We start from the raw sequence: 21,780 nt of genomic DNA, 5'->3' as shown, positions 1-21,780 counted from the left end.
TCCGGAACTTATGACCCCGTCACAAATATACAATGAGGTAAAGATTATAAAGAATAAATAGGGAAAGGGACGGAAGAACATTGTGGTCGAATTCGTGCAGGATAACCCTGGAAGAGGTGGAAAGATGAAGAGAATTGAAAAGACCATCGACCCAAAGAAGGGGAAGGAGAAGGAGACCGAAAGGCGCTACTGTAAAAAGTTCAATATATGGTTTCGGCTCCTCCCCTACTGGCGGTATCATGTTGTCCACCATTGCATAGATTTCATGCACGTCGAAAATAATGTATGCGAGAGTATCGTTGGAACATTGTTGAACAATAAATTTAAGTCGAAAGACCACCTTGCTTCTCGAATGGACCTGAAGGAGATGGGTTTTAGAGACGAGTTGCAACCTCGGGAAAATGTCAAAGGGGGATATATACTAAAGGCATCATGTCACTCATTAAGCCCGGAGAAAAAGGACAAGTTTTGTGCAACATTATCCGAGATAAAGGTTCCACAAGGGTATTGTTCAAACTTTTCAACAATGGTGAATCGAAAATATCGAAAGCTTATCGGACTAAAATCGCATGATTACCATATACTAATGCAACATTTTTTTCCCATTGCGATTAAATCAATTATGCCGCATCCAACAAGATATGCTATTATCAGGTTTTGTTTCTTTTTCAGGGCAATATCTAGCAAAGAAATCAAGGTGGCAGAGCTAGAAAAATTGCAGTCGGATCTCGTTGTGACGTTGTGCTTGCTCGAGAAATACTTTCCTCCATCCTTTTTCGACATCATGGTTCATTTAACTGTGTATCTTACCAGGGAAGTGCAAATTTGTGGTCATGTATTCTTTCGATGGATGTATTCGTTTGAAAGGTGCATGAAGATCGTAAAAGGGCATGTGCGAAACAGAAACAGACCTGGAGGAAGCATTGCTGAAGGGAACCTTGCGGAAGAGATAATTGAGGTTATCAGTGAGCACCAACAAAGCATGAATGATACAGTCGGAATTCCACCAGACAAACTCAACACATCTGACACTGGCGAAGATTCTTATTATTCCATGGGAAAACCAATGTCAAATCCTAAGTTTCCTCGTGTTGATAAGGATCTGTTTGATAAATTGCATTTCTATGTATTGCGAAATTCGCCTGAAGTTTCTCCTTACGTTGAGTAAGTATAACTAGATCTAACCAGATAACCTCATTTTTTGTTTAGTTTTTGATTCTGTGTCCGAATTTCTGTAAAGATAATAACATTAATCATTGCACTGTCCAGCCCACACCAGAATTTTTTGAAGGATAAATATCTTGGTATGAGTGATAGACAGCTAGATCAAAAACATCGTGAAGAGTTCGCCAAATGGTTACAAAAAGTGGTAAGAGTTTGCAGAAAATGTCACTCTTGCTATGTAACTTTTGCGTTGAGACGGAGGCTAATCCTTATAATGTATTTCAGGTTGACAGTGAGTGGGCAGACTCTAGGGAAAACTTCAATCAGGACTTAAGGTGGCTATCAATCCCACCGAATGCACAAGTAGAGACATACGAAGCATATCACATCAATGGATACCTGTTTCGCACAAAATCTCATGATGGTTCCGTTAACCAGAATAGCGGGGTTTACGTAGAGGCAACTGACACGCACATTAGACAAGCGGGGATTACCCTTAATATGGCGGATTATTATGGTATTTTACAAGAGATATGGGTGATGACATATCATTCGCTGAAAGTGTCACTTTTCAGGTGTAAATGGGTTACCAAAGCAGGGGTCTCAAAAGACAAACTTGGCTACATTTTGGTTGAGCTTGATAAGTTGGGACTCCAGGATGATCCTTTCGTTGTAGCCTCCCAAGCTAAGCAGGTATTTTATGTGCCAGACCAGGAAAATAAAAGAAAGTCTATTGTGTTAGGTGCACCTACCCAAATCTGGAAATATGTTGGTGATGAAGTCGACGAGGAATTCAGTACGACAGTTATTTGTCGGAATGAGTATACATTGCCAAAGGTAGATAAACTTGACCTGCAAAGGACATCCAGTGATGATTACTATCAGGACGACATTAAGGGTAGAACTGCAAGGAAACCACCAGCACCAGCACCAACAGCAGTCCCTGCTTCTCAAACGACTGCATCTGAGCAACCATTTCTAAGGACTAAGCAACAAGCCAGGTGATAGAATGTAGTTGTTTGGATTTTTCTGTTAACTAGAGAATGAATGTATGGATTGTTGAAAAAAAATGATTCTTAAATCATGGTGGGGTTTTATATGCAGATGGGTTTTAGCAATGTTGGATGAGTTTGGATTTGGCTATACTGATTATTGAATTAATATTCTGTCATGCTAGGATTAGTAGTAATAGTACTAGGCTTGCACATAGATTTTTTTTTGAAATTGGGCCTAAAATAGTCTTTGAATTAATCTTACTCCAACAAAATTTTATAAACTGGAGTAATACCCACCATCTTAAACAGCATTTTATATACCCTATTGATTCATTAATTCAGTCATTCCTACCCATCTCTACTTAACAATAATTGGAATTTTAGAATCATTCACCAAGAACATTGCTTGTTTTTACATTTACAAAAACAAGAAGACAATAACAAAAACAAGTCCAATACTACAAACATTCCTTTAATATTTATCATCTCATTGAGCATTATATCAAGTTTTTTCAATTTCTGCATCAGCACCACAAGTTCACACAACTATCAAACCCTCAAAAGATCAAAGCTTTAAACTACCATTACAACTACCATTACATATTCTCAAAATACCTTTACCAAAAGGCCATAACCCAAACCCCTTTCATTACAAACCATTACTACAAACTTGAAACAACGACTACCCCTTTCAACTTTACAATCCAAACACAAGAAAATTCCCTGTATCTTATTACTTGCCCACAAAATCAAAATAAAAGGAAATCCAAAACCGTCTGCATCAACTTTCAAAATACAAAGAAACTTACCATCTTTCGCACCAACATCAGGAAGAGTAGAAGGAAGGAAAATTACCAGAAAAGCTATTTTGAAAAAAACTTGTTGATCGTTTTCAGGATTTATGCAATGCCTGAAAATCTAGCTTTCCCTGGTAACTCTGATGAGCTTACCATCGTTCATCCTCATCAGTATCCAGACCCTCTTCACCATAGTCCTCGCTATCAGATGGTGCAGGAGAAGTCCCACTGGATATGATTCATCATCACTATCCTCATCCCCTTCTTCCCTTTCTTCCTCACTTGACTCATCATCGAGATCAGCGATTCGACGGCTCACCTTCACTGCAACAGGTTCACCCTCACTCATGGTGCGAGCAAAAATCTTGGGATTGCAAGTTCATATTCAAATCACCTTCTCGCCTTCTCATCATGATAAGAATTCATCCTTTGCTTGTCCTCCGCGGAATCCGAATCTAGGTCACTGGTATCCACTTCCTCCACTTCATACTCATACCCTTATGAGGCCTCGGAATCACTTTCTGTTGAACTGCCAAACTTTGGGGTCTTGGCCTGCTTCTCAGCCTTTTCCTCATCCTTTCGTTCTTGCCATTCTAAGAACTTGGGTAGCCATGCATTGTAGAGAGCCTCAAATCTCCTTTTCTTCCGCTCCTGAACAGCCTCTTCTGCCTCTCTCTGACGAGTTTTCTCTTGAATCTGATGATCAATTTCAGACTGTGCATCTTCTTTTAACTGCTGCAATTCCTTTATGATCAAAGAAGGGAGAATTGACTTGACTTGTGCAAATTCAGGTGTTACTTGTGGTGCATTTGGAAGATTTCCGATGGAATTGGTTGAATTCTGGGCAGGATTAGCCATACTTTCAATTTAGTTTGCTAAACCTAAACCTTTCCTCTTCTGTTAAAGATCTCTCTGAAAATGGTAATATCTCTGCTAATTAACCCCTCAAATACCCCATTGGGCCAATTCAATTCCATTTATGGTGCTTAGTTAGCCATCATGTCACTTTGTTAACTACACCCATTCAAATCCATCTGTGTCCCCTTCACTCTAATAACCATCATTACGCTATCAAGACCTATTTTCAACACCTAATTCCCATTAATACTTTTACCTTCTTTGGAACTGCCATTAAGGGAGTATCTGGTGGGTCACCAAACTTTGATGTTTATCTTTGGGGTCTAATTAACTCTTTATGTTTTATGCATACTAGGAGATGGCAGCACCAGTTGGGAGGCTTCATTGCAACCTGCTAAAAATGCTTTTCCTGCTAGAACAGTCCTTCATATAATAGCGTGTCCAAAAAAAGAAAATTTTGGCCATATTACGTTTCCAAAGTAATATTAACAATAATTAAAGCAAATACTAATTAACCACTAAACTCAAAATGGGTATTAAGAGAAGTAATAAGGGAGAAGGGAGAATTTCTTATTCACTTAAGAAATTGGGATACAAAATACAATAGCCTAAGGGAGCTATTTATACAAGTCTTAAGGTGTTAGCTTGTATACACCACCTAATATTACATGTCACACCACAGTAGGATGTTATGTATCAATAACACCTCTAGCTTGCAAACCATGCAATTCAACACCCACTAGCTTTAGGTGTTAATCTCATCCAACAAAGTAGCTTATTATTGCTTAAGTAGCTTATACAAGGTGCTTGGTGTAACAAGGTGCTTATGCAAGGTGCTTGGTGTAACTAATGGTGCTAAGTGGATAGCCACCATATCCCATGCATATTATAACATGCCACACTTTGATTTGGCGTGTTTATTAAAATGTTGAGTAGCTGAACCAGTTTAGTTTTTTCAAAACACCCTATAGACACGTCTAAAGATGGGCAGCTTGGTGGATTGATACGTTACCTAACTTCTTTGAGGTCATGCGTTCGAATATTGCGTTCGAAAGCTTTTTATTAATTTTTTCAGAAGGATGGGCTTGTTCAGAAGGATGACAGTGTCTTCTTCTAGAAGTTTTAAGGTAATTGGGATTCCACTTGCCACTTCAATCCCGTCTCTGACGAAAATAGTTGAGGGCAGCTGCGGTTCGGTACTGGGTTTCGACTTCGGGTCACGGGTAGCCCGCTTAGAGAGTCTGCTTGCCAAATAGCTGCCAAGTGTTTGCTGCCGCCTCTTAATGGCCAATAAGTTGGGGTGGCGTTCAATAGGTCTTTGCATGCACTTAGTAGGCATGTGCTTCCACGATATCTCAACTAATTGATCTCGAGGATTGAAAAAGGATGGGTGAGATGTGTTAATTGTTGGTCTTCTCGTCCATAAGGCCTGTTTGGAAGAAATCAGTTTTAATTTCCAATTTTGTAACTCTGTAACTTCCACATTCCATCTCCGCAAAATCCCTTCAGTGTTCCAATTGTTGAAGCTATGTCTAAGCGAGGTTATAATGCATATCTAAATCTGAATGATCGTCCAACCATGTCTACAAATCAGGAATCCACGGGTAGACCAGAGGAAAAGAAGGCTAAGATGAATATGCAAGAAAACCAGGTATTGATTTTTGATAATCATGGTAGAATTGTTGGGTTCAAGGTGTTGAAAGTAAATTTCATAGTTGTAATTGGCTTTATTAGTAACTGTGATGGTGTTATTGATTTGGATTCCCCCATTTCTCCAATTCGACAGGTAATAGAGATAAGCAGTAGCAGCAGTGAGGAACCAAAGCCAAACATGCAAGTTGGTACTGGAGGTGTTGGAGAAGTCAAAGAGGATAGGGTCGTTATGCATGATAGTGCCAGTGTTTATGCGTTGGATCCTCAACTTCCTCAACTCTAAGGGGCTGATGAAGGGTGGGTGGTGTATGTCATTCATCCTGTCAAAGGCCGGTTTGTGATTAATGAAGGTGTGGTGCTTGTAGGGGAACAGCAGGTGGTTTGTGGTGGTGCTAGACAGGGGTTCTATTCTGCACCAGTTCCAGTTGCATGCAAAGCTAAGATTCGGGAGAATGACACTCATGGTCTCCCCAATGATGTGGTAGTATTCCACAATATCTTCATGCTGGCACCAGTGATGCGACAGTTGGCAGAGGATGCTTATGATATTGCAATCTTCTGACCAGGGGAGATAACTGATTCTAGTGAGATTCCTGAGGATGTAGTAGTGCCTATGCCTCCTCCTAGGGGAAACTATTATGTGCCAAGGAGGAGGGATGCACCAGAAAGGAGTCGAGCTAACAAGAAGGTTGTTGGAAGTGGTGTGGGGACCTCTGGGGTTGCGCCAGGAGCTTGACCAGTATTCAACCATCCCCTTCCAGATGGTAAAGTAAGTATTCCTGTAAATGTTTTTTGGCTGAATATTGCATATGTTTCTCATGGATAAACAGTTAATGCTAGTGGTGCTGATTTTGGATTTGATAGTGTTGGTTTTAAAGACAATGATGTTCAATTAAATGTATATGTGGTTCTGGGTTATTGTATTATGCTTGGTTGAATGGCTGTTGTGTTTAATTTTGGTTTTGAGCTTGTAGCAGGGGGAATTTGAAAGGGGGTTACGCCCAAAAGTGTTTTCTACAGAAAGTTATTTACTAAAAATGTCTAGTTTTTTAAAAATTCCGAAAAATATATAATGTGTACACATTATAGGTGTGGATTTTTGATATTGTGTACACAATATCAAGCAATGGGTACATATTCAAACATTTTTGGGAATAACTAAAGAAAACTAGACACCTTTGGAAATTTTCTCGTTATCATGAAGGTTTGAAATTGTTTTATGGGGTTAATAGTTTTATCTGGGCATTCATATGAACTACTCCAACTGGTAGAATAGGCAACTTTGAAGTTATAGAGATAGAATAACATATTAGTACAGGAATGCTTGAGAGAGCAATGAAAAATCTTACCAGAAATGCATTGTGGTAGCTGAGAGGAAATTTTGCTAGCACACATAGTCCAGGAGTAGGATCTTTTAGAAACCAAATTGCAGACTCCCAAGTTATTTATAGCATTCCAATGCAACGGATTACCAAAGAAATTTTGATAATAGGTGTTTAGAAGATTTCCAGAAATAGTTTTGGAGAACCCAATAACTTGCAGAACATGCAAGTCAGAATCTATTCCAGAGAAAGCTAGGGAATTAGTCTTGAGGGTTTTGGGTGTACTTTTTGGCCACACTTTCAACTTGGCGTGTTTATTTAAATGTTGAGTAGTTCAACCAATCTAGTATTTTCAAAACACTAATCAAAAACATCTAAAGATGGGCAGCTTGGTGGATTGGTACGTTATCTAAATCCTTCGAGGTCATGCGTTCGAATATGGGCGAATTAATTTTATTAATTTTTTCAAACGAACTTTTTAGCCACGCTATAAAACCGGCGTGTCTATAGAACGCACACTATGGACACACATATACTAGCATGTCCAAAGAAGAACTTTTTGGCCACACTTTCAACTTGGCGTGTTTATTTAAATGTTGAGTAGTTCAACCAATCTAGTATTTTCAAAACACTAATCATAAACATCTAAAGATGGCCAGCTTGATGGATTGGTACGTTATCTAAATCTTCGAGGTCATGCGTTCGAATATGGGCGAAAGATTTTTATTAATTTTTTTCAAAACGAACTTTTTAGCCACGCTATAAAACCGGTGTGTCTTTAGAACGCACACTATGGACACACATATACTAGCATGTCCAAAGAAGAACTTTTTGGCCACACTTTCAACTTGGCGTGTCTATATATCCTACACTATGGACACGATATACTGGCGTGTTTATAAATCGTACACTATGGACACACATATACCGGCGTGTCCAAAGAAGAACTTTTTGGCCACACTTTGAATTTGGCGTGTCAATCAATCGTACACTATGGACACGCATATATTGGCGTGTCTAATGAACCAACTTTAAAACCACACCTTAAATGGCGTGACTAACCTTTTGGACACGCCACAACTCCCTAATGTGGCCATAAACTGGTCTATAAACACGCCCAATACCTAATGTGGCCATAGACTGATCTATAAACACGCCCAATCAAAAATTTGAAGTTAACGTGACTAAACGGTTGAAATTTTGACACGCTAGTGCCCTGGCGTGGCTAAAAGCACTTATATGAACATGCCCATTGAACATTGCGTGTCTATAGGTACCCTATAGACACGCCAAAACCAAAAAGGCGTGACAGGAAAATTTATATTTGGCGTGGCTAAAGTCCATTTCTGTACTAGTGAGTTGATGAGCTAACTCAGCAGCTCAAGTATTGGTATGATATTGAAGCCGACTTCTGGAGACATAAAGGTAAGGATGATGTACTGTTATATGATGACAGAAATACTTCTTATTTTCAACAGAAAGCAAACTTTAGAAGACAGAAAACTCAAAATTGATTCACAATAATCCAATTTATCTGGTTAGAAGAAAGAAAAGAAATTGAAGATGAACTGTTAAAACACTTAGTAGCATGAGTAGGACATCCAATTTCCCTAATCCCGATGAGTATCTTAACAGTATGCATGCTAGTGTGAGTAAGTCTGATAACGATATGCTAATTTTTATACCAAATGCTGATGAGATCAAAAAGTTGTGTTTGATATGAAACCCTGGAGTACTCCCGTTTCCAATGATTTCCCACATGGTTTCTACCAATTAATGTGGAAAACTGTTGATAATGATATTGTAAAAATGATTCAAGCATTATTCCATTCTCATCATCTATTAAAACAACTGAATCATAATTCTAGATAATTGTTGTGGGAAAACCACTTTTACTAGAGGGAAAGTTGAATTTGGCGTGGATTTTAAAAAAAAAACTTTCCCCCTATAAAAAATACTTTCAATAAAAATGGCTTTCTTAATTTCTCTTCAACTTGTTTCGTTCGAAATGACTGGGCTTTTTGAAAGGCATACCTGCTCGTCGGTCTTAAAATCAGTATATCTAAGTCCCACTAAACTAGTCTAGAACGATGTCTAAACTTCGAACACCTTGATAGATCACAAATAAAATACCATAAAGATTGCAAAAAAAAAACAACTTGGGTTTTGTGTTCTCTTCAATTAGAAATTCATTGGTGGTTAAAAAATATTCTTTTTACATCCATGTTATAAAAATGCACGGTGTGTCTGATGTTGTTCGTAAAGTTTGATTTTAAGTGTCATTGGAACCTCAGATGCTTGTCAAGTAGATCAAAGAAATAACAATAACAATAAACATTTTAATTTTGTATGATATGTAACAATACTAATCAATGTAGCAATGAATAACAATTCGTATTTGTGTCTTTTCAGGTTAGATAGAATGGAATACGACTTGTTTGAACACTTAGAGTAAGGGTAATATAGAAAATCAAGATTAAAAGTAAATATTGATAGGAGGAAATATTATTTTAAATCCACCCCAAAATCGGCTTTCCCTCCGGTAAAACCGTATTTCCCCTAACAATTATCTAATTTTACTATTATCATTCCTAGAAATGCAGTTGAATTCAGACCTTTCTCCATTTGTAATGTGTCATACAAAATCATCTCTAAACTACTTGCTTCTAGACTTAAATTTGTGTTGCATAAAATTATATCTCCTACTCAAACTGCTTTCTTGTCTGGTAGATTAATTCATGATAATATCATCATTGCACATGAACTAATCCGTTCTATGAAGAAAACTAAAGCCATATATGGTGGTGTAGCAATTAAAATAGACATGTCAAAAGCTTTTGACAGAGTTGAATGGTGTTTTCTTATTGATAATCTCAAAAATCTAGGTTTCTCCAAGGAACGGTGCAATATGATTGAATAGTGTATTACAATTGTGTCTACCTCTATTTTTGCTCAATGGATCTCCAGGTAGTGTTTACTTGCCTCAAAGGGGGTTAAGACAGGGAGATCCTCTCTCCGCCTATCTGTTTATCTTATGTATGGAATGCTTCTTTAAGAGTTTAATCAGCAGAGCAAAACAACCTCATTCATGGTTTTAAAGCAACTAAGAACTTCCCTTTTATTTCTCATCTTTTCTTTATTGATGATTGTATGATATTTATAAAGGCTAGAAAGATGCTAAAAACTTAGCTACTTTAATAGATTAATTTAATAAGCTCTCAGGTCAAGCTGTGAACTTTGATAAATCAGCTCTAGCTTTCAGTAGTAAGGTTCCTGACACAGTAAAGAATGATATAGCAAATATCCTTAGAATAACGAAAATGTCTTTAAATGAGAAATATCTAGGAGTCTCTCTTTTACTTAAGAAAAAAAGTATGACTCTTTTGTGCATCTTCTAGACAATTTCAGAGGTATACTCGATACTTGGCAGTTCATTTTTTAGCAGCTCCAGGTAAAACATTTATGAATCAAGTTGTCCTAGGAAGTTTAGCTAGTCACCACTTAGATGTCTTTCCAATGCCTAAAGAACTTACCGATAAGATGGATCATATCGAAATGAAATTTTGGTGGGTAAAAAAGAAAATGAAAAAGGTTGTCATCTAAATGGTTGGAAGGACATTGAATTCCCTAAAGAACTTGGGGTCTCGATATAAGAAGAATTGGTCTGTTAAATCTATCCTTACTTGCTAAGTTAGCTTGGATAATGATTTATAATCCTGATGATCCATGGGCTGTCATACTAAGAGAAAAATATTTTTCTGGTGTTAATCCTTTAACTAACAGTGTCAACAAGTAGGGGTCCTGGATATCGCAAGGAATATGCACTGGTTTGAATATAGTGAAAATGTATTATGTCCGGGAAATTGGTGATGGTCCTTATGTGCATATTTGGAAAGATACTTGGATTCATAATATGCACAGGCCAACTCCTTCTCAGTTTTACTCATATAGTATGTCTATTGTTAGTCAACTTATTGGTCAGGACATTAAAACCTAAAAAGTTGATATTATGAATACTTTATTTGATGAAAATACTGTCAAAGAAATTACTAACATCATAGTTCCCTATGCAGGAAAAAATAAACTCAGATGGCAACCATCTTGCAATGGAAATTTTTCCATTAAATCTACATATAATGCTATTTTGGGAGAAAATCTAGCCTATAAACCTATTAAGAACAACCTAAACATATGCTTAAAATCCTTCTGGAGACGTAAACCACTTCTTAGGATTCATCATTTCATGTGGAGATTCCTCCATAACAGTTTGCCAACTAAATCTAGACTTCCTAGATGTACTAGTCACCAAGATGATATTTGTACTCTATGTAATGCTAGTGTAGAAACTCCTCTAAAATATGTTATTTGATTGCGCTATTATCAGACCAATATGGAATTCAGTGAACTCTAGACTACAAAATCAAGACATGTACTAATGGACATGTAGCTTATTTTTGAGAGTGAATATTAATGTGCAAAAAGACTTTAAGATGTATAAGTCTGCCAATTTTATCATCTGGCTAGTTTGGAAAGCTAGATGTGTAAAAATTTATGATAATAAGTCTGTTAATACCAATGATGTGCCTAACAATATTATTCAGCAGATAGGTGATTGGAACATAATTAATTTATTAGTTCAATCCAATCAAAATGGTCTTATTCGACAGTCTATCAAGAACCGGAAACCTCCAGTAATTGATTTTGTCAAGATCAATTTGATGCCTTTCATATGGTCAAATATACAATATGTGGGGATTTTGCAGGAAACAACAACGGACTGCGAGAAGGTGCATCATTAGCTATTGACCCAGAGCAAGCTGAAGCACAATCTCTACTAGAAGCAGTGTTACGGACAAAGAGGAATGCGTGGAAGATGATAATCTGGAAAGAGGTTGCTTAAATGTAATAGCTGCGCACCCCACTGCACTGAAATGCACTAGTTATTCGTAATTCGTTTGATTTCTGGATTTGCATATGCATTTATTCTTAATTTGTTTGGTTTCTGGATTTACACTTATGCACACAGAGATGCAAACCATCCAGCTGACTCCCTAGCCAAGTTTACAAGAAATCGTGTGTGTTTCAATTGGTTTAATAATGGGACTGACTGGATTAGTACTCTAGTACATCAGGACAAAAACAATGAAATAGAATCTTCCTTTCCTATTAAAAAAAAAACAAAACAAACGGTTCTCTCCATAAGATTTTTATTTTTACATTTAAAAATCCTTCCTAAATTGGGGCCTATGTCACTTAATTGGGACCTATAGTTACATGACAAAATAGGGTCACTAACAAGTAATTTCTAGAAACCCCTTAACCACAATTTTTGTTAATACCTAATATACCCTTATTAAATTAGTGATGATTAATTAAGTTAGTATTAGTTAAATTAATTAGTGTTTGAGTTTGATTATAGTGTTAGGATTAGAGTAGAAATTCATTTCCTCTTTTAAGGTTTGGAGGGAAAGAAGAAGTAAAGGGAATGAAGAAAAAACTAGGGTTTGTGATTTTCTTAGCAAAAATGAAACTTTATAGTGATGATGAAGACTCTAGTAGTGATGAAGAAGTGGGTGCATCAGATTATCATGATTTCGATCCTACCGAATTGGATAATTTGTTGAAAGAAGAAGAGGATGTCAACCAAAGTATGCTTGAGGATATTATTCAAGCACATCAACAAATTCGTCGGGAAGAAGAAGGTGATAATGCTTCTAATAAACAGGTATGAGTTGTAACGATCTACAAACATGCATTTGCACGTATCGATCGCCCAAAAAGGAAAAAAAAAATCAAAATAGTTTTCCAGAATCGGTTTATTCGATAACACCACATAAACCGATTCTGGAAAAAATCCCCAAATTGGGTACAGAAATCGGTCTTTGTTCATCACCATATGAACTGATTGTAGTAATTTTTTGGCCTGATGGGTACGTGACCAGAATCGGTTTTTGTTGGTGATGTTCATAACCCGATTTCTTCACTTGAAGAATCACGTAAGTCGACAATCGGTTTATTTTCGTGTATATGTAATTCAATTCTTAAAGTTTCAGGAGAAATGTGAACAACAATCGGGTTATATGACACGAGACGTGAACCGATTGTGGACTTTGAAATTTTTTACACAAATCTTTAATCGGTTCTTTATAGTTGCACATATAAACCAATTGTGGAAAATTGGTTTATTCGACTGTAACATATAAACCGATTTTGAATCATCAACTTGTTGATATTTGTTGTAGATTGTTGCGTCGTTCGACGAAGATCAGCCCAAACCCGTAGGTGTTGATACCTCTGCCCACTATTACACCGATTTGGAATGAAAAGAAAGGAGACGCAAAACAACGGTTTATAGACAAGGGAATAGAGATCAAATGCGCCTTAGTTTTAGGCCGTCATTCAAGTGAAGATCGTTTGGAAATTTTTTGTGAGAGAGGTGGAAAGCAAGAAAATCACTGGGTAAAGGAAAGACTGTACATGAAGAAGAAGACAAGGGAATACATTACTAAATCAAAGAAGTATGGTTGCCCGTTTAAGATTATAGTTAATAGACCCAAGAGACCCGATGGTAGTAAGGTATACAAGTTCTCTAAAGTGATGAACGGTTGTCACAATCATGATGATCCGGAATCTCTTGTTGGACACGCGGACGTTTGTGGATTGAAACCACATCAATTGGAAACGGTGAGGTCGATGAAAGCGTGTAAACCAAGTGACATCCTTAGGAAGATTAAGGAGGATGATAAGGATAACTTGTCCACTTTGAGGCAAATTTACACGGCAAGATCATCCTTTAGGAGGAGGTCATAGGATGGTAGAGCGGTTATGGAACAATCTCAATGGTTAGCCGATCAACACAGATACACAATGAGGAAGCAAGTATTGGAAGGCAAAGTGACTCGTATTTTCTTGGCGCATCCGAAGATGATCAAGTTGGCACAATGCTTCTATCAAGTTTTGTTAATATATTGTACATACAAGACCAACAAGTACAATATGTCGTTGTTAAACATTGCTTGCCATACTTACGACAAGCAAACTTTCACGGTAGCATGGGGGTTTATGGATCGGGAGAATGATGTGAGTTTTATTTGGATGCTAGAGACCTTGAAGGGGATATACCGTGGCGATCAAACTCAGAGGATCATAGTAACGGATAAGGACCAAGCACTAATGAATGTCGTTGGAGTGGTCTTTCCGGACGCTAAGCATTTTGTTTGCACATGGCACATACAATGCAATATTAGAAGTAATTGTAGGGGTCATATCCAAAAGCCAAAGCCACAAAAAGATACCGCTCGTGAAAAGGCCGAAGATGAGCGTCTTCAAAAACTAACTCCAGAACAAAGAGAGAAGGACAAGAAGAAAAGACAATCGGAGTATGAAGCGAATGGGCTACTATGGAAGGCTTTTCAACATCATTTGGATTTAATGGTAGAGTCAGTGTCCGTGTCCGAGTTCGAATCCTACTTGGAGAGTTTTATTGGGCTACGGAAGAAAGATTACGAGAAGTGTGTGGTTTATTGCTTGAAGGAATTGTTGGATCCGTATAAGGAAAAATTTGTGTATGCTTACACGTACCAACACATGCATTACAAGAACGAGGCTACAAGTATCGCGGAAGGATCTCATGGACGTTTGAAAAGCTTGCTCCAAGGGAGCCAAAACACCGTGGTTACATTACAAGAAGCCATCCATGAATATACCAAGGCCGATATTATCAAGATAACCGCTCAAAGGGAAGAGAGTAGGATGAAAATCATCACAAGCTACAAGAAATACCATCGATTGATTAGAAATTTAAATTATAGGGTGTCTCACTGGGCAATCATTTCTATGATGAAGAATTACAAAAATATTATGTGGATAAGGAGAAGGGGAGAAGAAGAATTGAATGCAAATGTATGCCGATGACGGCCTTCGGATTTTCGTGTCGTCACATGATCGCGAAGTACCAACAAGGAATTCCTTTTGAAATCATTGATCTGTTTTGGAAGCAACTTACTTTCAAACCACCCCCAACCAAAGAACCACTCGAATCCTTTGTGGACACGGATATTGGAAGGGAAATCATCGAGAAATTCACAAAAAAGGATGGCTTGGGAAGAAAAGTTTTGATGTACGACTTAAAACTAGCCGCGAACCCCCATATGGTACCGGTCGGAGAACCAACGGTGCTACCGCCGACGGGAAGACCACCTACCAACATGGATTGGAAGGAAGAAAAGAAAGAGTTTAAGGTTGCAATGAGTACCGGAAATAACCCGTTGTTGAGTCGTAAAAGAATCCTTTGTAGACATGAGAATGAAGACGCTAACTATGAAGAGGCGAAGGTTCCAAAGAAAAGGGGTCGACCAAAGAAGGGAGAAAGTGGGACAAATAGCGCACAAGCCAATACAAATGTTTCAAACGTTCCTTCACAGATTGATAATGAAGAGGCGTCGGCTAAGAGGAAAAGGAGTCGACCAAAGAAGGGAGAAAGTGGGACAAATAGCGCACAAGCCAATAAAAATGCTTCAAACGTTCCTTCACAAATTGATAATGAACATGCGCCGGCTAAGAGGAAAAGGGGTCGACCAAAGAAGGGAGAAAGTGGGACAAATAGCGCACAAGTCAATACAAATGTTTCAAACGTTCCTTCACAAATTGATAATGAAGAGGTGCCGGCTAAGAGGAAAAGGGGTCGAAGGGAGAAAGTGGGACAAGTAGCGCTCCTTCTCAACATGTGGATCCAATCGATCCTTCTCAAGAGAGTCAAGCGCCAAACAATCTATTCGTTCCTTCTCAAGAGAGTCGAGCGAGTACAACACGAGTATCAAGGTTACGTGAATGGAAGGGATAAGCAAGACAAAAGGGTTTTATGGTGACTCTAAGGGCTTCTCTTGGTGATGGAAGCACTCCTAGGGATGAACGAGGTAGACCCCGTCGAACTTGTTACACTATATTCGAGGAGTATTACTTGAAACTTCCTGAAATCATTAAGCCCTATGTGTTATCCACCGACGACGTGGATGCGGATGAGAATTGTGGTTATCACGTTGCATCGGAACAAATAGGCCATATAGGTTTGGCGGACGATGACAACCTAACCCAATGTCAATATTTTAGAAAGATGGTGGCGTTGCGCCTACAAGAAGACAAGGAATTTTACATAGCGATGATGAAGGAAGGAAGAACAAGAGAAGACAAAGAAGTGATTTTTGAAGAAATAGTTGCTAGAGTACAAGGGCCAAAGGGGAATGGACCAATTACCCGAGAGCATTGGATGTAAATGCCTCTATGTGGTCACCTCTTGGCGGAAACGTGGAGTTGCGCTGTTCATCTATTTGGTAAGGGATCATGCTATACATACGCACCAAAATACACCATTTGGGATGAATCGCTTAAGGATCGGAGAATTGTTTTATTCAACCAATAACAACATACATTATATCGGTCTTAGAGTACGTGATGATTGTCCACATACCACCGGTAGATAAGTTAAATGAGGTCACGGAGCTCACCAAGAAGTGGTTAAAAAAATGCGATCCCAACATGAGGCGATGGGAGGAATTGATCGAGCCGGATCAATTCAATGGTCTCCATTTGTTGGAATGAGTATTTTCCTTATGTTAAAATCTTGATCTGTCGGATGCTTATATTTTGTCGCTTTCTTATATTGTATTTTGCAAACTTGAACCAAGCTTAATGAATCAAAGTGGTTTTCTTTTTTTAGGTAACTTTGGCTCATTTATAGAAATTTTGAACAAAATCGGACTTCTTATTCATTTATAGAGTTCGATTATGGAGTTAGTTTGTTGCAGTCTTTTCAGAATCGGTTTATATGGAGGATAATGTAATCCGATTATTGGAAGAAAATGGTACAGAGATTTTTAACTAAACAATACGTGGTCAACAGTAACCCGATTGTAATTTTAATCGGTTTATATGTGTACTAATGTAGTCCGATTACAGTTGATGTTCATCACATCAACCCAGAATCGGTTTATGTAGGTTCACATTAAAATCCGATTAAGATTACAATTGGGTTACTGTGCTTAACATATAAACCGGTTCTAGATGGATTTTCAGAAAAGTTGATGAGTGAATTTTTAGGATTTAGAGGTAAATCATTGTAGAGTATCTCTTAGAGGAATGGTTTGAAGGGATTTAACTCAATCACTTGAATTGTCTGTTTTTGGGAAGATTTTAATTGTTGTTTGTGATTGATTAGGATTTAGTTTTAGTTTTGATGGAGATTGAAATATAAATTGAGTTTTGATTAATGATTTTTGTATTTGTTAATTAAGTTATAATTTTGTATTTGTATTTGTGTTACAATAATTAAGGTTTCTTTAAGGGGTTAGTTTAGTATTTTTACAATGTTTAGACACCCCTTATCATTCTCTATTGGGTGGATGAAGAAATCCATAGGCCCCAATTAAGTGGCATAGGCCCCAATTTAGCCTGGTTAAAAATAAGTTGCAAGTAAAACCACATTCATTCATAATTTAGTAAGAATTCGTAATAAACACATACATATGACGATCAACCACAACAGATGGCTTCGAGCCTTCTACAATTCAAATAGTGTAAAGGTTCTGTTTACGCATAGACTGCATTTAAGTTTACAAAACTCAGGTAACATAAATAGGTCAAGGTGGTTTAAAAACACCTCAAAAAGGTCCCATATAAACTCAAAAGAGATAATAAACAAAGAATTGGGTGACAATTTAGTCTAATATACAGTGTTTCAATCCCTCATCAGATTTTATTGCAGGCTAATAAATAATCCTCTAATATGGGATCTGAACATATGGAGAGACGGTGCAGCTCAATTTAAATTAAATGAAATTGATTGTGAAGGACACGTACGGATGAGTATCTGCATCTCCTCCTAGACCAGCCATCGCCCCGGATTCATCTTCAGATTTCCAGTAGCCACTGCATAAATAAATTTTTCAAGCAAGAAAATGAGTGATCAAACCAAGTTAAATATGATTAAAAAAAACCAAGTTAAAGGATAAACAAAAAATTGTTAAAACATCGGTTTATATGTATCTGTAACTGTATGGTGACAGGATCTAGTATACGGGACCAATCAAATTGTCGTGTCAACTCACATGTCCCCATGCAAACGAGCGGGAAAGATTATTTCTTCCTTGTTTTCCTCGAGTATTCTTTCATAGTAGTTGTTGTAAAGGCTTTAGAAAAAATTGATTTGATCGTACAGGAAGACACTTGTACACATACCTGTTTCGGCTGTCACACAACCCTTCAAGGATAGACCGTACTTTCTTCTCACTTTTCATTGATGGGGCCAATACTGCTGCCTGCAATGTACCCCAGATCTCAGCTAGGTGTAAAGCGTGAATCGGTTCATGAATACTGAAGAAGATTAAAGAGATCACTTACCAAGAAATTAGGTGGTAATCCATATCTTAGAATGCTTTCAGCGAAGGTACGGACAGCACAGAAGTGCATCCAGGAGCTAAAAACCTGCAGGATAGAAGCACCGCAAAAAATTACTTGATTTGACGCATTATTTCTTCGCTAAGACCAAGCTATAACACTTGAAAGATGTAGGAAAGAACAAAAAACATAACAAACCTCTCCATAACTAATGTAACACCATTGTAAAAGTGAGCTTCTCAAGCTTTCCTGATCTTGAACCAATCTTTCTAACTCACTTTTCCGACTCTCTTGAGCTTCTGGACTATATTCGAAATCACGAATCTGAATAACAAGAACCGCATGAGAACACCAAGAGGATAAGAAATTATTAGGAAAGAGATTATCTAGAAAATGCTTCCATTACTTTTTCCACCATCAGGCCGAATAAGGACCAATACAGACGTTTGGGTATATAACATGATAAAATATCAGACTAATGATAACCTAAAACAAACTCACTTGAAAACCTTTCTCGCGTGCACTTGTTTTGAAGTTATCAGCCACACGAGCAAAGAGTGTTACAGTGAAAAGAGCATATTCATTGTCCTCGTGCAACTTCTTGGAGGACCTTGGAACCTGAAACAGAATTAGTGAAAAGGAATGAGGAACAGTATCGCACAACGTCAAGTTAATTTGCACATCTCATATAGCCAGAACATGCGCACACCAAAATGAGAAAATACAGAGTAGACAAGCTTTATTAGTGGGAAATACATCTAGAACTCAGTAGTGAAACCAAAGATTTGATACAGTTCCAATCCAGAAAAGGTTGAGAATTAACTTGGAAATTGGTTTAGAAAGAGGATAGCTTACCACATAGGTAGTCATAGTTTCATAATTTGCCTCCCATTCCTTTTGAGAGTACTTGGGAACCACTGCAAGGAGTGTGACTAAATGTTCTGATATGACAATGTCCTCTGGTTTCACCAAATTGGAAAGATCACGCACAGCTAAACTGTAATACGCAAGAGAAAAATCATCAAACTAGATTCTACAGCAAAAACCTATGTTCCATGTCCCATTCTCAAAAAATATAACAATCTATTAGAGCATCAATGGTGTATGGGATTCTCAAAGTATGGATGACACATCAGAAAAATGACTAAAGTAGGCTATTTTCACTAGGCTATTATTCGCAAAAGTACAGTCAAATGAAACCAAACATTTTACTGTTTTAGAGACTCACATTCATAATTTGATTAATTTCAAATCGGAACTTTCCTAGTATATCTCTATAATACAAGTTAAAGAGATTAAACAAGAAAATTATGTTTTTCCTTTTCTAATCTTACGAACTTTTCTGATGTGCGCCTATATTTTACAGCTACCATACTCCACTGGAGATGCTTTTAGCACTCGAATGAAGAAGCATTAAAAATACAAATTTAAAGTTCAAACACACATAACACTCCAGTACTCGACTAATGGATCTAAGATGGGGGTTATGTGGGATAGCCATTAACCAGTTGCTCATACCTTCCACTTTGCTTTCTGTTAATCACATTAAGTTGACTGCGGACATTGCTGTACTCGGCAACACGCACCTGGCAAAAGTTAGTCGGAAAAGAAAGTTCAAATCCAACAAAATATGAGACTTTAATCCAAGTTAGAGAAGCAACAAACAATCTCCACAACTAAATAGTTGTCGTATTCCTTATGTTTTTAAAGCAATTTGATTCATTGATGTAAACTGACACATCAAGAATCAACAATTTCCCTCAAAGGCGACATTGTAGGATACTTAGCTTCATCCCAAGCAAATCTACAAATCATCAAACCAAAGAACTTATAACACTTTCTCAACAAAACTCAACCTCATCATAGCTCAACAGATCAAACAAATTGTACAATATTTACCTAGTAAGATAAGAATCAACTGGAACTCCATCGACAGTCAATCCACTACTTTCAACACCAGAAACTCTTTCTAGTTCCTCGATCTGTCTTCTTATTTTATGTGAAACTCCTTCCACAAAATTATTTGACTATACAACATTCAAACAAAAACAAACTAAGAAATAATTCTCAAAAAGCTCGCCAAAATTGATCCAATTTGATTCAAACCATACCTTAGTAAGATCATCACTCAGAGAAAGAAGAGAATCAAGAGTTCCAACACGTAGATCAGGTGTATTAAACTGCGTCAACAAAATCAAGATCACCGTAAAATACATCGAAAATTTATCGGAATTGAATTCAGATCTGAAAAACGAGGGGGTAATTTAGCATTAGGGTTAGTTAGTTACCCTATACAGAGGAGTATCGAATGAATTTCTAGAGATCGATTCTTGTAGACGACTCCATAGTGTTGAAGATGATGATTGAACGGGAAGAGATACTACCCAATATCTCGTCGCCATTAATTTACAAAACCACGGATAAGACTTTCTCTATGAAGAATGTCTTTGTTTCTCTCTCTCTCGCTCGAATGATTTTTTTTTCCTGGTAAAAACAGTTGAAGCAATGAGGGAGAAAGATCGTACGTCTTCTACTGAACCCCAAAATTTTGCAGCACTGGAAAACAATACCACTTAAAAATCATCAAATAAATAAAAATTAACTACTCGGTGACCCGCAGTACACAAAAAAAATTGTAATACTCCGCGACAATACTTACTCTCACACCACATCACCCGGTTCCGACCTTTACCCACAATGCAACACAGACTTAGAACTTGTTTGTTTGCAGCTGACTCGGCGTCTGAATCTGAGTCAACCCCTGACTCGGACCGAGTCAGCAGTCAGACCGTTTGTTTTCCATTTTGAGTCAGATCTGACTCGACCTCTGACTCAGACATAACCCCTGACTCGGACTCATTTGAGTCAGGTAACAAAATACCCCTGACTCATGGGACCAAATCACTGACTCACTTATTTCCGAGTCAGATGAGTCAGATCTGACTCAAAACAAACATATCGACTCAGATCCAGATGAGTCAGGTGATTTCACTCAGATCCAGATGAATCAGATCCAGACGACTCAGATGAGTCAGGAGTAAACAAACATGGTGTTAGAATCAGCTGGATATATGCTCATTCATTGCCCAGGGGCAATGGCTACCCTGTCCAACCGCAAATCAGCAAACTAAATCAGGATAATAACCAACCAATTACCGTAACTCCTCGAACAATCGTATCACAAATTCTATAAGGATCTGTCTCTGTTTCTTGCATTACATCTTTCTGTTTTCTTCTTTGATCACTTTGGACAACCAGAAATGAGCTTGTTTTCAGACAAACTCACTCACCTCCTAAAGACATACTAGCGAGATCTTTAAAACAACAACAAGAATTTGAATGGAAACAAAAAAAAAACCCACCAATTCTTCCTGGGGAACCACCATCCAGGATTGCTTCAAGCATCGTCAGAACAACGAAAACCATATCAGTAGAATGGAACAGGCCAGAAGCAGATTGGATTAAAATAAACATTAATGGGGCTGCTAGGGGCCACCCATGAATTGCAGGAGCATGGTTCATTTGTAGGGATACGAATGTGTGACGGCTCTTGCGCAACCTGTAGGAATCATTATTGCTCTCAGAGAATCTCATGCGCTT

The 21,780-nt window shown here is 37.7% G+C and overlaps 1 pseudogene; it reads right to left on the bottom strand.

Annotated features, from left to right (window-relative positions):
• Nucleotides 1–17,250: 17,250 nt before the first annotated feature.
• On the bottom strand, nucleotides 17,251–20,761 carry LOC113281146 (annotated as a pseudogene).
• Between the last annotated feature and the right edge of the window lie 1,019 nt (nucleotides 20,762–21,780).

The sequence above is a fragment of the Papaver somniferum genome, chromosome 5, assembly GCF_003573695.1.
Source record: "Papaver somniferum cultivar HN1 chromosome 5, ASM357369v1, whole genome shotgun sequence".
Taxonomy (NCBI): Eukaryota; Viridiplantae; Streptophyta; class Magnoliopsida; order Ranunculales; family Papaveraceae; genus Papaver; species Papaver somniferum.
This window is presented reverse-complemented; position numbering and strand designations above follow the sequence as displayed.